General features: G+C 45.2%; 1 protein-coding gene and 1 long non-coding RNA gene across 6 annotated transcripts in view; one reads left to right on the forward strand and one right to left on the reverse strand.

Moving 5' to 3' along the window:
• ACVR1 (activin A receptor type 1) overlaps window positions 1-10,998 on the reverse strand; it is a 141,490-nt gene extending 130,492 nt beyond the window's left edge. For 2 of the 4 annotated variants that reach the window (XM_007965025.3, XM_038002097.2), the window contains exon 1: window positions 10,409-10,963. The gene's annotated coding sequence lies outside the window, so the exon portion shown is untranslated. Of the gene's footprint in view, window positions 1-10,408 lie in introns of all 4 variants that reach the window. The other 2 variants (XM_007965024.3, XM_007965026.3) reach the window with 2 other exon arrangements.
• Window positions 10,999-11,133: 135 nt separating this feature from the next.
• Window positions 11,134-13,858, forward strand: part of LOC119625359 (uncharacterized) — a 47,011-nt gene continuing 44,286 nt past the window's right edge. Inside the window, exon 1 of one of the 2 annotated variants that reach the window (XR_005241554.2) lies at window positions 11,134-11,398. This is a non-coding gene — a long non-coding RNA (uncharacterized lncRNA). The remainder of the gene's footprint in view (window positions 11,399-13,858) is intronic. The other variant, XR_012094191.1, reaches the window with a different exon arrangement.

The following is a 13,858-nucleotide window of genomic DNA, read 5'->3' on the forward strand; positions in this document are numbered from 1 at the left end:
TGTATTGTGCACACATATTACTGTCATAATATGACTAGTATCAAAAATAAAACAACATAATAAAATTATTTTATTTCTAGGAAAAAATGTATAGGAACTCATATTACTGTGCACATGTAATAAAATAAAGCTATCCAGGAACGAAAAATAAAAACACCAATTTGAATTAAACTAAAAATGTCAGAGTTATATGGCCCCAAAAGGAGACAAGTCTCTATGAGAACAAAAGAAATGCCCTCCTGGAAGATTTCCATGTACAACACTCACATCTGAGACAGATTCACCCTACTTGTGCTTAGAATGTCCTAAAACAATAAGACCTTTAGGGATCAAAAGGGAACCAAGTAGGAGAAGACAGAGGCGCTGAGGTGGACATAGCTGATTAAGAAACAATAAGTTGGAGGGAATCCTAAGCAAACAAGCCAAGGAGGAAAAAAAAAAAAAAAAAAAAAAAGCTTCTCTGAATTTGAAAAGGACATTCCATTCTAAACTGGTTAAAAGCAAGGATAAATCTCAAGCACAGAGGATTTTCCTCTGGCATTTTTTTCCCATCTTGGGGCTCCAGCAACTTCTTTTTCACATTTTGTATCATCTATGATACCAAGAAAAGGTCACTATTAGAATTCGTTTTACCTTAATAAGGCTCAGTGAAATAGGCACAGACATAAGTTACAGGTGTCACCCATCAAACAGCATATCTGCCTTTGATTCTACGAGCAGAGGTTTTACCAGTTCCCATGTTCAAAAGTTGAAGACTGTTATTTTACTCCTCTATTCGGATAAACAGTTGATTTATTTGCAAGATAAGGCACTTGACCCCAAAAAGTCAATATGAGACTTTGAACTGTTTGTAGCTGGTTCAGTTTTTCATTCAGATCTCAACCCACTTCTTCCCATTTCCAAAAGGAAGCTCTCCCCCAGGGCATGCTCATCCCCTCACCAATCACCAGTACAAATCCAATAGTCAGTACAAAGCCAAAGCCCCAAACCCTCATCTCCAGAGTTCCAGTACCATAGTCCCAGCTTCTCACAGGGCTCATGTAAGCATTCTTCTGGGTTCTCGCTCTACCAGAACCTCAAACCCAACACCACACTCCATTCCAAGCCAGGTCCTCTTGGCAACCTTCCATTTTCTTTTAAGAGCAACACCATTCTCCCCGTCATCCAGGTTCCAAAAGTCATATGTTTGCCCAACCCTCTCATCGCAAAAGTAATTTATTCACCAAGCCCTATGGCTTCTCCAGCCCAAGGCTAAAACCCTAGTTCCATCTATTCTCATTTCCTCCTGGCTTCTGGGCTTCCCACTCCACTAGACCAATCATCCTTGACTAGCAGAAGGCTATGTGCCAGGGCCTCAAACTCATACACCTATAGGGTCAATCCAGTTAGCCTACAGGAACCAGGTAGGCGAGGAGTTTAAAACAAACAAACAAAACAAACCTGTCAGTGCAAGAACAACAAACAGCAACTAACACCGAACCTCAGCGTCTGGGAGAAAACAGGATGAACTGAGACAGTAGCAGCCACAGCACACACGTCTCCCTCAGACAGACACGGTCAAAAGAAGATCTGGCAGTTTCTTGTAGGAAGGAATACGGCCCTGGGGCTGCCAGAGTTTTCAGTGTTGCAGGAGCAGCTGGACATTTTGATTTTTTTTAAATGAAAATGTCCCCCATTTTTACATGTTAGTAACCATGTTTTTTAAAAAATGTCTTAAATACAGTATCAAACAGGACAGAACTCTGAGGTATACTGAGCTCAGAGACCACCAGTTTTCAACCTCTGCTCTGGTGCACACTGATGGTGATGTAGGAATTTACAGTCTGAGTTAAAGTTCAGATGTGTAACTTTAGACATTTATATCACCTCTCTAGGCCTCAGTTTCTCCCTCTATAAAATAGGCATAAGAGTAGGTACTTTAGCTGGGCGCGGTGGCTCACGCCTGTAATCCCAGCACTTTGGGAGGCTGAGGTGGGCGGATCACAAGGTCAGGAGATCAAGACCATCCTGGCTAACATAGTGAAACCCCGTCTCTAGCAAAAATATAAAAAATTAGCCGGGCGTGGTGGTGGGCACCTGTAGTCCCAGCTACTCGGGAGGCTGAGGCAGGAGGATGGTGTGAACCTGGGATGTGGAGCTTGCCGTGAGCCGAGATCACGCCACTGCACTCCAGCCTGGGTGACAGAACGAGACTCCGCCTCAAAAAAAAAAAAGAAAAGAAAAGAAAAAAAAGAGTAGGTACTTTATGGAGTGTGAGTGAGCATTAAATGAGATAATGCAACAGGCTAGACCAAGCCCTGTTTTCATGCCATATCTTAACTTCCAGCCTGTCATTCAAAGTAAACCATAATGTGCCTCTAAATCTCTTTCTAAGCTTGCTCCTATGGTGCTCATCTTGATGTGCTCTATAGAGTCAGGCCACATCACAAAGCACTTTTAACTGTGAACGTGCTGTTCCTTTCAGTTGTCTAAGGTCTTGCATGTTACCCTGAGAAGCTACATCCCAGGACACAGTCTGAGACCAGTGATTAAAAATATGTGCAACTGTCAGGCACAGTGGCTCACGCCTGTAATCCCAGCACTTTGGGAGGCCAAGGTGGGTGAATCACGAGGTCAGGAGTTCAAGACCAGCCTGGCCAACACGGTGAAACCCTATCTCTCCTAAATACGAAAAAAAAAAAAAAAAATAGCTGGACATGGTGGCACGTGCCTATAATCCCGGCTACTCAGGAGGCTAAGGCAGGAGAATCACTTGAACCTGAGGCGGAGGTTGCAGTGAGCCGAGATCGCGCCATTGCACTCCAGCCCAGGCAACAGTGCAAGACTCCGATTCAAAAAAAGAAAGATGTGCAACTATCTTTTCTACAACTTGGCCTCTAAATAAAAAACAACCCCCTTATATTTACTTGTCCCATTCCCTCTTTTTGGAATGTTGCCTGTGCTACAACCTATACACGTATAGATACCTCTCAAAATAACATCCAACTGGTACCTCTTTCAGAGGCCAAACAGCCACCTCCTTAAAGGTGTTGGTTGATCCTTATCCCTCTGTAACTTGTGACCAAGATATTCAGAGTTCTGCCACTAATAGTTAGATGCGTAATTATTCACTCCCTTACTCAAGTGAACCTTAATATTAACTTGATATTAACTGAGCTTTCTATGCCTAGCCTCACCTACAGGAAGACCTGATAAATGCTCAATAAATAAAGGACAAAGAAGAGGGGAAAAGATGAAGGAGGAGGAAAGCAAGATTTTAATGATAAGGACAATGACAACAATTAAGCTCTTGTGTCTTTGAATGCAAAGAGCTGTCCCTACTAACGATTTGCTTTCATTTTTTATTTCTGAACAATATATGGGGGTCAGCCGGGCGCGGTGGCTCACGCCTGTAATCCCAGCACTTTGGGAGGCCGAGGCGGGCGGATCACAAGGTCAGGAGATCGAGACCACGGTGAAACCCCGTCTCTACTAAAAATACAAAAAATTAGCCGCGCGGTGGCGGGCGCCTGTAGTCCCAGCTACTCAGGAGGCTGAGGCAGGAGAATGGCGCGAACCCAGGAGGCGGAGCTTACAGTGAGCCGAGATCGCGCCACCGCACTCCAGCCTGGGCGACAGAGCGAGACCCTGTCTCAAAAAAAAAAAAAAAAAAAAAAAAAAAAAAATATATATATATATATATATATATATATATATATGGGGGTCATCTACCTCCCTCTCATCCTTTGGGTGTGTGTAACCTCGGCTTCTCCTTATTCTTGAACGTCAACAACCTCTTCAAGTATAATCTAAATAAACAGGGAGTTAAGTGACTTCTGTCACCATTCTAAATGAATCAGTCCCACCTTTGACACTGATGGGGATCAAGATGATGATGATGATGATGCACACTGGAGCTGGTCCAAATCACATATTACTCACTTTAATCTGATTTGGAAACAAGTAAAGACCCTTACACAGAAAAAATAATCTAGTGAGGGAGAGGAGCATAGGGGTATGAACTTTCTGTAAAATGACAGAAATCCACACAAAAAGAAAAACAAAAGTCTCATCCAGACTAGCAACTATTCAATAAACAAATTAAGGCTAATTTCCACAATACTTAGAATAGTTTTTTTCTGACTGCTTATTAGGACCCATTAGCAAGTTGTAAAATCAGTTTAATATATAAAGACTAGAATTTTTAAAATAAAAATTGAATATTAATTAAAAAGCATTATAATATTTTTTGTAGAACTTGTAATTCGGCTTTATTTTTAACACCCGTGCACATGCATGTATGTTTGTGTGTGTACCAGGTCATGATACAAAATGTACTGCTGTGTGTTAAAATGTTTTTAAAATACTGAAATAGAACATTTATGTTTATATAAAGTAATCTCTGCTGACTGAGCTTTTGTTTTTTACTAGGCCATCCTCATAAGATATTTGTTCTTGCCACGTATTGTTCACAACAACTCGGGTTCTTCAAGTTCAAGATAAGCATATGAAAACTGTATGAAAAATAGCATTGGGCACATGTGTCCCTTACTCGTGAAAAGGAAGGTGTCACTCTAGATAACTACCTACACTTTCACTCGTACGCATATTTCTATCTTGTGTAAGTCCCTGACATCAGGACAAGGGATATTCCTCCCTAAGCTCCAGCCTTTATGGTCATGTTTGCTTATACACATTAACTCACTACTTACAGAGAGTAAATCAAGCACATCTTACTTTCACTCCAACCATAGTCGACACTCATCAATAGCTGCGATAGTGGAAGTTTCAGAACTTGGTTTAAAACATCACCTCAACTCATCCTTTCTATTCCAGAATGCTCAAGTTCTTCTTACTGCATATTTTCCTCAGTACCCACTTTCCAAACTCCCAAGTATCATCCCACTTCTAACATCCAACTTTGTCCAAGATCACCCCACCTTCATTCTCCCCTCTGTACATTTCTAAAGTTCAAGGTTATATTTTTGGAGGGCCTATCAATATTCTTCCATAACTGGCTAAAAAGGAATCCCCCAAACCAGAGCAACCTTGCTTTTCAATGGCATGGTGATATTAATAGCCAATCTTGGCTTTCACAGATGAGCAAAAACACACAGCCATCAAGTATTGAAGATGAAAAGTTACATGTGGTATGTCCACTGATTTCAGCCCTTAAAATCTCTCAAAAGAGGAGTTTACTTTGGATTCCATCCATTTTCCAAAGAGGTCACCTACATTCTTCCACCTCTCACACAAGCATTGCCCACCACTATATTTTCACTGTCAACTGTTTGGAAACATATGCAACAGGAAAAAGTCCGAGTAAAGTAATTGATTCACTGAGTGTTTGGGTCCTAACTATAAATAATGAAGGATTCCCTGCTCTGTAGGATATAAAAAAATTAATGAGATATTCTTCCCAAAAATGGAAGCATCACCCTTAAATATAAAAACAAAGAAAGAAACATATGCCGAAAAGAACACAATAAATGTTTGTGGAATTGACTAAGCACAGGTTATAACATTAAGCACTAAGAAGAGGTATCAAAAGCAGTTCCTTCTACACAAAATGTCTTTCGTTCCCACCTTCCAAACTCGTCCTTACGGACCACAGTGACTAGTATCATCTTGTCCCCGATTTCCCTGATTCCCTAGAGGACTGGGTCCCTTTGCTCCCTTAATATGCAACCATCCTTTCATTCTCTCGGCAATTCAAAAACGATTTATTGACCGTGTGGTCTAGGCCAAGCATTGTGTTAGGTGCAAAAGTTACACAAAAGATGAATAAAACAGTCCCTTGCCTCAAGGAGCCCAGGGAGAGAATTTGAAAGGTTTTAAATTGGTGAAGGGCAATGACTTGTGCAGAAAGAATCAATGGAGGAATGAACAACTTGAAGTCTTTGCCCTCAGAGAGATCAATCACGTTCCAGAATAAGCATTGGGAATGATAAAACCTAGGAGACTGTCGAAAGGCAAAACAGCAATATCCAGAAAGCAGTCTTGCTTAGTAAGATTACTCTGAGCCTTGAAGAATCTGGGTCCTCCAAAAAGGAGGGGAGTGGGGGGCAATGGAGAGACCAGAACAGCCAGGGTTTGGCCTCAAGACGAATGAGAACTGATCTTGGGCGATCCCTCAGGACACCCATGCTAAAAGTCTCCCTCGGATCCCCCCTCTTCAAAACAACCTTCACCTACTGCACAAACTTCCACAAAATTTAGGAAGACTGAAATTTAAAGTACTTTCCCAGTCACAGAAATAAAGGCCAAATACCCAGAGTCAACAATGAAGCAACTCTAATGGGCAAAGTGGAATGTTGGTCAGAGAGTGAAACTCAAAAATCAAACAACTGAAGAGCAGTGGCTCTGGAAAACAAAGCTGACGGATCACATAAGAGCCTTTATACATATAAACAATCTCACATTTCCAGAACTGCCTAGAAGAGCACAGGAATAGTATTCGCATATGCGGTCAGTTTGAATATTAGGGGCAGAGGGTGTATTTGTGTTAACTCAGAAAAGGAAGCTGCCGAATCTCTTATTAGTTAATTTTGAGAGTGTGAGTTCAAGCAAAACTACCTCCCATCTGAACCAAAGGCTGTGATGTGCCAACCACACCAAATTGATGAGGCTCTTTCAAAAGCAGTCTTTCATTTGAATGTCCTTCCAACAGGCAAATCCTAGTTTAGAACCTCTGATTCTTAAACTTAACATGGCAAGCAAGAACACTCCATGGCCAACTGCTAAAAATGAGGAGGTAAATCTTCCATTTGGTTCTTCTGAGAACTGGAATTGGCCACAGAAAGAAACACAAAGTTTTCACTCCAAAAGATCAAAGAAGGCATTTTGTACCAGGAAACCCAATTCCAAATCCTCATTTCCAGGAATAAAGCCACAGTGCCCAGTGCTTGCTTGGGAAAATAAAACAGGAGATTCTGCGGATTCCAATTAAAATTTCTGATGGCTTTATTTCCCAGCCTCACCAGTTTAATGTTGCTAACATTTCATCCAGGCCCTGCTTTAACTTAAATACTGCTTCCAGCTCTGAATGGTCACACCTTACTACTGGGTAAAAAGGAAAGTGTCTTAACACTTCACGACAGCATTCTTTGCCCCATCCCAAGTGCTAGATATACAAGACAAGGTGATGCTGAAAAGTGCTAGCTTCAGCCCAGGCTGTGTCTCCCATAACTACAGCCAGGTGAAACGTCACTGCAGCCCACGCTATTTAGTTGCAATACTGGAAAGGAGAGTAGAAGCAGGAGAAAATAGGGGAGGAGGGGGACATACCTCAACCTTATTCAAATATAACAAACAATGAGCTTGCTTTCCTGGGGTCTTGTCAATCAGCCAATAGTTCTTGTGTGCCTACTGCACACAAGGCACTAAACTAAATCTATAGTCAACATAGTGCAGTAAAATATTCCCTAAATAATCATTATGTTAATGGTTATGTGTTTAATTTTATCATTTTACAAAAAAATGTATCGTGTATATAGGTTATAAAGTCTAAAAATAAAATCAGCACCTATGAACCCATCACCCAATCCAAAAACCAGAACATCACCAATACTGTATCATCTACCTACCTCCTCCATTTTTATTCCAGGTCCCTGCAACATACGCACACTCCACATAATCTTTATTCTGAAGTTGGGATTTCAGTGCAAGTACAAACGCATATTTATGACTACCTCCTATTCCTAACAAGTGAGTTGGCTTTCCAAATACGGTAGTAATACACAATTTCCTCTTTAAAAAAAATGATGTCTTTAGGTTCTTTTCTTTAAGTGAATCGTTGCTTTAAAGAAAAATATTAATAGAGTAAGTGGGACTCAGCCATGGTAAACTCAGGAAGACAGTATGGGAGTGAATGAAGTTTGACAATCACTGGCAAAAGTGGCCAAGAACATGAGTTCTGAAGTCCTGCAGACCTCTGGTTCAAATCCCCATTCTACCACTGAAATTTACCAAGCTTCAATTTCTTATTGTAGAAAGGTAAAGTAACAATAAGACATATGGTATTTGTGGAAATGTCATGAAAAAGCACCTGTAAAGCCCAGTGCCTAGCACATATCCAGCACCCCTAAACTATCCTGTCATTAAAGCCACCCAAACATATCAAAGAGTTTTGCCACCATCAGTGGTTTGCTTCTCCAGAATTCCTACTGAGTTGGGCATGAGATCTCTTCACATAAAAATAAATCAAGATGCAGGGATCCAAGAGCAGAACAAGCCACAGACAACAGCTCCCAGTCCCAGCACTGATTCCATCTTCACCTCATGACCTTGAAGAGCAGGATCATTTTTCAAATCCATTTCTGTCCTGCCCCTCTCCCTCAGAAGACTGGACTACTCAATCCAAGCCTGAGAATTACCTAGAAGCCTATCATGACCATCACGGGACTAGTTCAGTCCAATCTAGGGCAAGACAGAGGCATAACCTCTATCTCCTGACTCAATCTCTGTTATACCTTTCTTGGACACATGAAGAAAATCTGGCAAATCACTACTTTGAAAAAAATTCATTACAATTCTATTCATCAAATTAAATTCCTCACTTCTGAAATTAATACATTACATTCCTGAATATGGCATCTTTACTCTGAATCCTTAATATTCCTTTAAATTCCTCACAGATAACAACAAACTTGCTTGGATTCAAATGATCACTCTCTTCCAAGGTACAAAAGTTCTAAGACTACTATCTAACTCAGGTTTTATTTAAAATCACCCACTCCATTTCAAGTAAAACTCAACAACACAGTTGGAAAGGGAGGGCATGAACCCAATCTATAATCATCGCAATCCTTAGTCTTTGTCACTTATCCGAAATTTATCTATACATCATTCACCGTCTGTAAGTACCCGCATAAGGGGTAATAGTAGAAGTGCTATTATCCAACACCCAGTTACATCAACTTAAGGCCTACATTTCAGCTTCAAAAGAATTCCATTTTTTTAAATTTCAAGACAGAAAATAAAAACAAATGAATCATAAAATAAGTGATCGAAGTTCCATCCAGGCATAAGATAACCTTCTGACCCCTATGACCCCATCAGTGAAATGGATGAGGCCCATATTCCAAACTTAAGCAGTCTGCACACTATAAAGCTGCATGCAGAGGCCAATGTCTGAGGTCAGCACAAGTCTAGTGTCTGCTGGCTGCCCAAGCCTGGGCCCCTGGCCAGCAACCCACCTCCAGAGACAAGTGCCAGGACATACTATAGTGTTTCCATTTAAGGCCCGCCACTTGGATCAGCCCATCTCTGAAATTTCTTAACACCACCTTTCCAGGAAGAATTTTTTTGGGGAAAAGGGAGGTGGTGTCTATTTTTTGCCACCGCCTTCCCTTGGGCTGTCAGAGCAATCTGCATCTCTGGGACAGGATTCTTTAAAACCACTGGGTTATGTCTCAATTCATGGGCCTCTTTTCAAAAATATGTAAAAGCACGTATGGAACGGCCCCTTTGCCCATCATCTAACTCTTATCATACATCCCTCAAAAAAGAAAGAAAAGCCCAATAAAATTGGCAAGTCCATTGTATTACCTTGCTGCCTCTCCCCAAAAGTCAAATTCATGACAACTTTTTAATCAAGACTTTTCTTATGTTACTAAGTGGAACGTTTTCTTCTCTAAGTAGCTTCTCTTCCATGCAAGCGGCGTTCAAATCTCCAGGGGAAAGGAGGGGTGGGGAGGGGGTGGGAGACTATCTGGCACAAACTGGACAGAGCCGAGCCAGTCTAGAACCCGACGGAAGTTACTGAATCCAGCGGCCCCAGAGGCCCACATCTCTTCTTAGGGCGCCCGAGGTTCTAGCCTCACTGTTTTGGTTACAGTGTTGAAGGAAGGGTTTTAAACTTGGCAAAGTACCGTGCAACATCTGTAACCACATTTGCCTTCTGGGGATCGGAAGATGAATCCCACATTCCTGGCTTTGAAGCTTTTTGAAACTGCAGCTAGGAAGAACCGAGGGAGGGAGGGAGTTGAGCAGAGTTTATTGGCTGTCTCTCCAGCAGAAAATTCCTCTTGGAAGAGATGGATATTTTGAGGGTGGGGGAAATTAGCCTATCTATCTCCTTACTCTCTACCAAGCTCAGCTAGGAAGGTGAGCCCCGTGGCCCCGCGGCCAGATCGATTTACAAGTCACAGTCGCACACCCTGAAGGAGTTCACAACACACACACACGCACACACGCACGCACACACACCCCAATGCAAACCTGAGACCCCCGCTCCACGCCTCTGCCCTCCCCCCCCCCCCATATCCCACCAGCAGTTCAGGCCCAAAGCAAGACAGTTTTGTCCGCGGCTGCTTCCCCCATGGAGTGGGGATCAAGCTTGGGGGAGAAAGGAATGAAAGCGAGGGGGAGGCACCGCAGACGCCCACCCTGCCACCCCCGATCCCTGCCTCTTCTCCCGCTAGGCTACCTCCTCCCTCGGTCCTCCCGGCTCCAGCAGGCTCGGCAGGCGACCTGCGCTCACCTCGGGTCCCGCCGCGGCCGGGGGCTGAGCCGGGGGAGGCGGAGTGCAAGGCAGCCGGGCGCTGCAGGTCGGCGCGGCGCGGGGCGGCGCGGGGCGGGGCGGGGCGGTGCAGCCGGCGAGGGAGCCCGGAACTCTGCGGGGCCGGCAGCCGGGGACCGAGGGCCGGCCCAGAGCGGCGGCGGCTGCGGCGGCTGCAGCGGAGCGGTACGTGGGGCCGGGGGCTTCCCAGCCCTGGGGCCGGCGCGGCTGGCCGAGGAGCAGGCTGGCAGCGGCAGCGGCGGCAGCGGCAGCCACCCGGGGGAAAGAGCCGGGGGAGGGCGGGGAGGCGGGGTGAAGAGGAGGAGGAAGGGGAGGAGGGCGGGCGGAATAAACTTCCCGAGGCGCAGAGGCTCGGGCTGGGAGCACGGTCGCGGGCGGGGCGGGCAGACCAGCGGGACTTGCCCCCGGGGGCGGTGGGGGAGACCGTCACAGAGAGTAGAAAAGTTCCCCCAGCGCCGAGGGGGAGGCTGCGGCGGCGGCGGCGGCTGCAAAGAGCAGGAGCCGGAGCGGGAGGAGCGGGAGGAGGAGGAGGAGGAAGTGGCTGCGGAGCGCTCGGCCAATGAGTGTCTGGAGCTGTGATTAACCAGGCAGCAACACATCATTTCCTCCCGGCGCGGATCCAGGGAGCCGAGAGGGGAGAGAGGAGGCGGCGGGGCGGGGCCGTCCCCGCGCCCCCTGCAGGCGCCCGGCCGAGGGCGAGCCCGCCGAGCCCCGCCGAGCCTGACCGCGCCGCCCCCGGCGCGCCTGGCGCTGTCTGGCCGGTCGCTCGGCCCGCCGGATGGAAGCTACAAGCGCGCCGCCAGCGGGGCTCCTCGGAGGCGGCGGGGCAGGCCCGAGCTGGGCTCCCGTGGCCGGGGTGGGAGGAGAAGAGGCCGCGCGGCACGGGTGAGTGCCCAGGTAGGCGCGGGCGGGGCCGTCTGGACAGCTCCCGAGGGCGCGCGGGGCAGGCGGGCTGACGGGCGGGCATCCCGGGCCCAGGGACTGCGGGCGGCCACCTACTCGAGCCCTGCATGTCAGACTTGGGCTGGATTCTCAGAGAGAAGCCTTAGCATTCTCATCCAGACCATCTCTGACCTGCCTTCAAATCCCCTTCCACTTTGCTCATTTCCTCGCAAGGTCTAGGGTTATGCAAGAGCTTGCCATGTTCGCCGTTGGCTTCCTTAGTAACAGAAATAAGCATAGAGGGGCTTCTGCAGTGATCTAGCCCTGTCCTAGGCGCCATGGGAGCTTACAGTGGAAAGGCAGGAACATTCTCCGCTGCAGAGAGGCCGATAACCTCGGTCCTTAGATACACAAAAACTCCCCAGTGTGCTAATATTACCCAGAGCGTCAAAAAGGCAAGCAAGGATCAAATTTTGCATGGTTCCTGCTGAGTGTAAAGGAAAGCACTAAGCCATTTTCTCTGCCCTCTAGAAGCTTATAATGTACAGTCCTATCACAAAGCAAAATAAAAACATGAAACCTATAAATGGGAATGCCATAAAATATTTTTATCTCTACAGGTTCATTCATGCAGAGGGCATTTATTGGGTGACTGCAGTACTGCAAAAGGTTGCAAAGGAAATGGAAGATCTGGTCCCTGCAGGTTGGGAGTTTACAATCTAATTAGAAACACAAGGCATATATACGTGAAAAAACTAGAATCCCCAGCTGTAAGCAAAAGGATGGAGTAGGTGGGGGCATTTTCTTCATAAAGAGGAGGGCTTTGTACCTGTATGATTGGTGAGGATCAGGAGAGGCAAGTTCAGTACCAATCAAGGCAAGAGCACCTATGTGTGTCCCTGCTCTATAGAATGATATAACAGGGCCCTCATTGTCACTTGGCTGAAGTGTCGGCTCTGCCACTTACAAACTGTTTTGACCTGGGGCACATTTTTAACCTAAGAAGGGAATAAAGGTTGTCTCGTGAGGTGGTTGTACAGTTCAAATGAGATTACAAACGTGAAAGCTTGTGAAGCTCAATCTTGTACATTCATGGAGTCCTCATTGCACAAACTAGCCCCTTCTTGGTAACCTTTAGAGTTCCCTCCTAGGTTGTAAGCTGCAAGAGGGCAGGGACCAGGTCTGGTTGTATTCATCATGTATCACAGTGCCTAGCAGAAGGGTTCATGTGGGTGTTCAATAAAATTTTGCTGAGTAGGTAAATGAATTAATGAATCCCGTTATGCTTTGAACAGTTCCTATTATTTGCTCCTTAAGCAGTTCTTTCAATAGTGGTCTTATTGTGTGGCTGGCTCAGTGAAAAACCCTCTAACTCAACCTCCTGTGACTAACTTGTGTGCCAGGAGACTGGGAGAATTCTGGATGGTACTGTCAGAGGCATTCGAACCAGAGAAACTCCATTTTGAATGAGGGCTGGGAAAATGAGGCTGAGACTGGCTGGACTGCATTCTCAGAAAGTCAGGCTTTCCTAGCCTCTAGATGTTTACAGCTAAGGGAACAAATTAATAATGTTTACTAAACAAACCCAGACTTGGGAGTGTCCAGATATCCTGATAACTGGAGAACAAAGGTATTCCTAATTTTGCTTTAAAAGTAATATTGATTCTTGCAAAATATAGTAATTAATTTATTTATTAATTAATTTAGTAATTATTTAGTAATTAATTATTACAAGCTCTTATAGCAGAGCACATCTCCCGGTATATACAAGCGATGTACCTATCATGGAATCGTTCCTCCTCTTACTTTCGGCAACATCCTTCTTTGTCTATGGAGTAGGTGTCCTTTCACCACTTTACTTTCTTAATAAACTGGCTTTTACTTTACACTGCGGACTCGCCCTGAATTCTTTCTTGCGTGAGATCCAAGAACCCTCTCTTGGGGTCTGGATTGGGACCCCTGCCCTATAACATATACCTGGCAACCACAGATGGGACTTCAGTGCAGAAACCCTGATCCAGCAGCTACCTTTGGGTAAGTGTTGGGGTCCTGTAACAGTACTTGTGGCTTTTTAACATAAAGAGTGTGTGTGTGTGTGTGTGTGTGTGTGTGTGTGTGTAAAGCAAGAGGCAAAAGGCTCCTCCACTCCTCCACCAGGATACAGCCTTCCACACAAGCCCTGTACACACAAAGATACAGCCCTTTGGCTTGGACACCTTAATCCGGGGTTTCTCAACCTTAGCACTATTGACATTTTTGGCTGGGTAATTGTTGTGAATGCTGTCCTGTGCATTGTAAGATGTTTGGCAGCATCCTTGACCTCTACTTACTAACTGCCAGAACACCCTCCCGTCACAGTTGTGACAACGAAAAATGTCTCCAGACAGTGCCAAATATCTCCTGGGAGGGGGTACCAAACTACCTCCTGTTGAGACCCGCAACGTTACTCTAAGATCTAATTCACTGATTGAACTC

Source organism: Chlorocebus sabaeus, chromosome 10 (genome assembly GCF_047675955.1).
Source record: "Chlorocebus sabaeus isolate Y175 chromosome 10, mChlSab1.0.hap1, whole genome shotgun sequence".
NCBI classification, from domain to species: domain Eukaryota; kingdom Metazoa; phylum Chordata; class Mammalia; order Primates; family Cercopithecidae; genus Chlorocebus; species Chlorocebus sabaeus.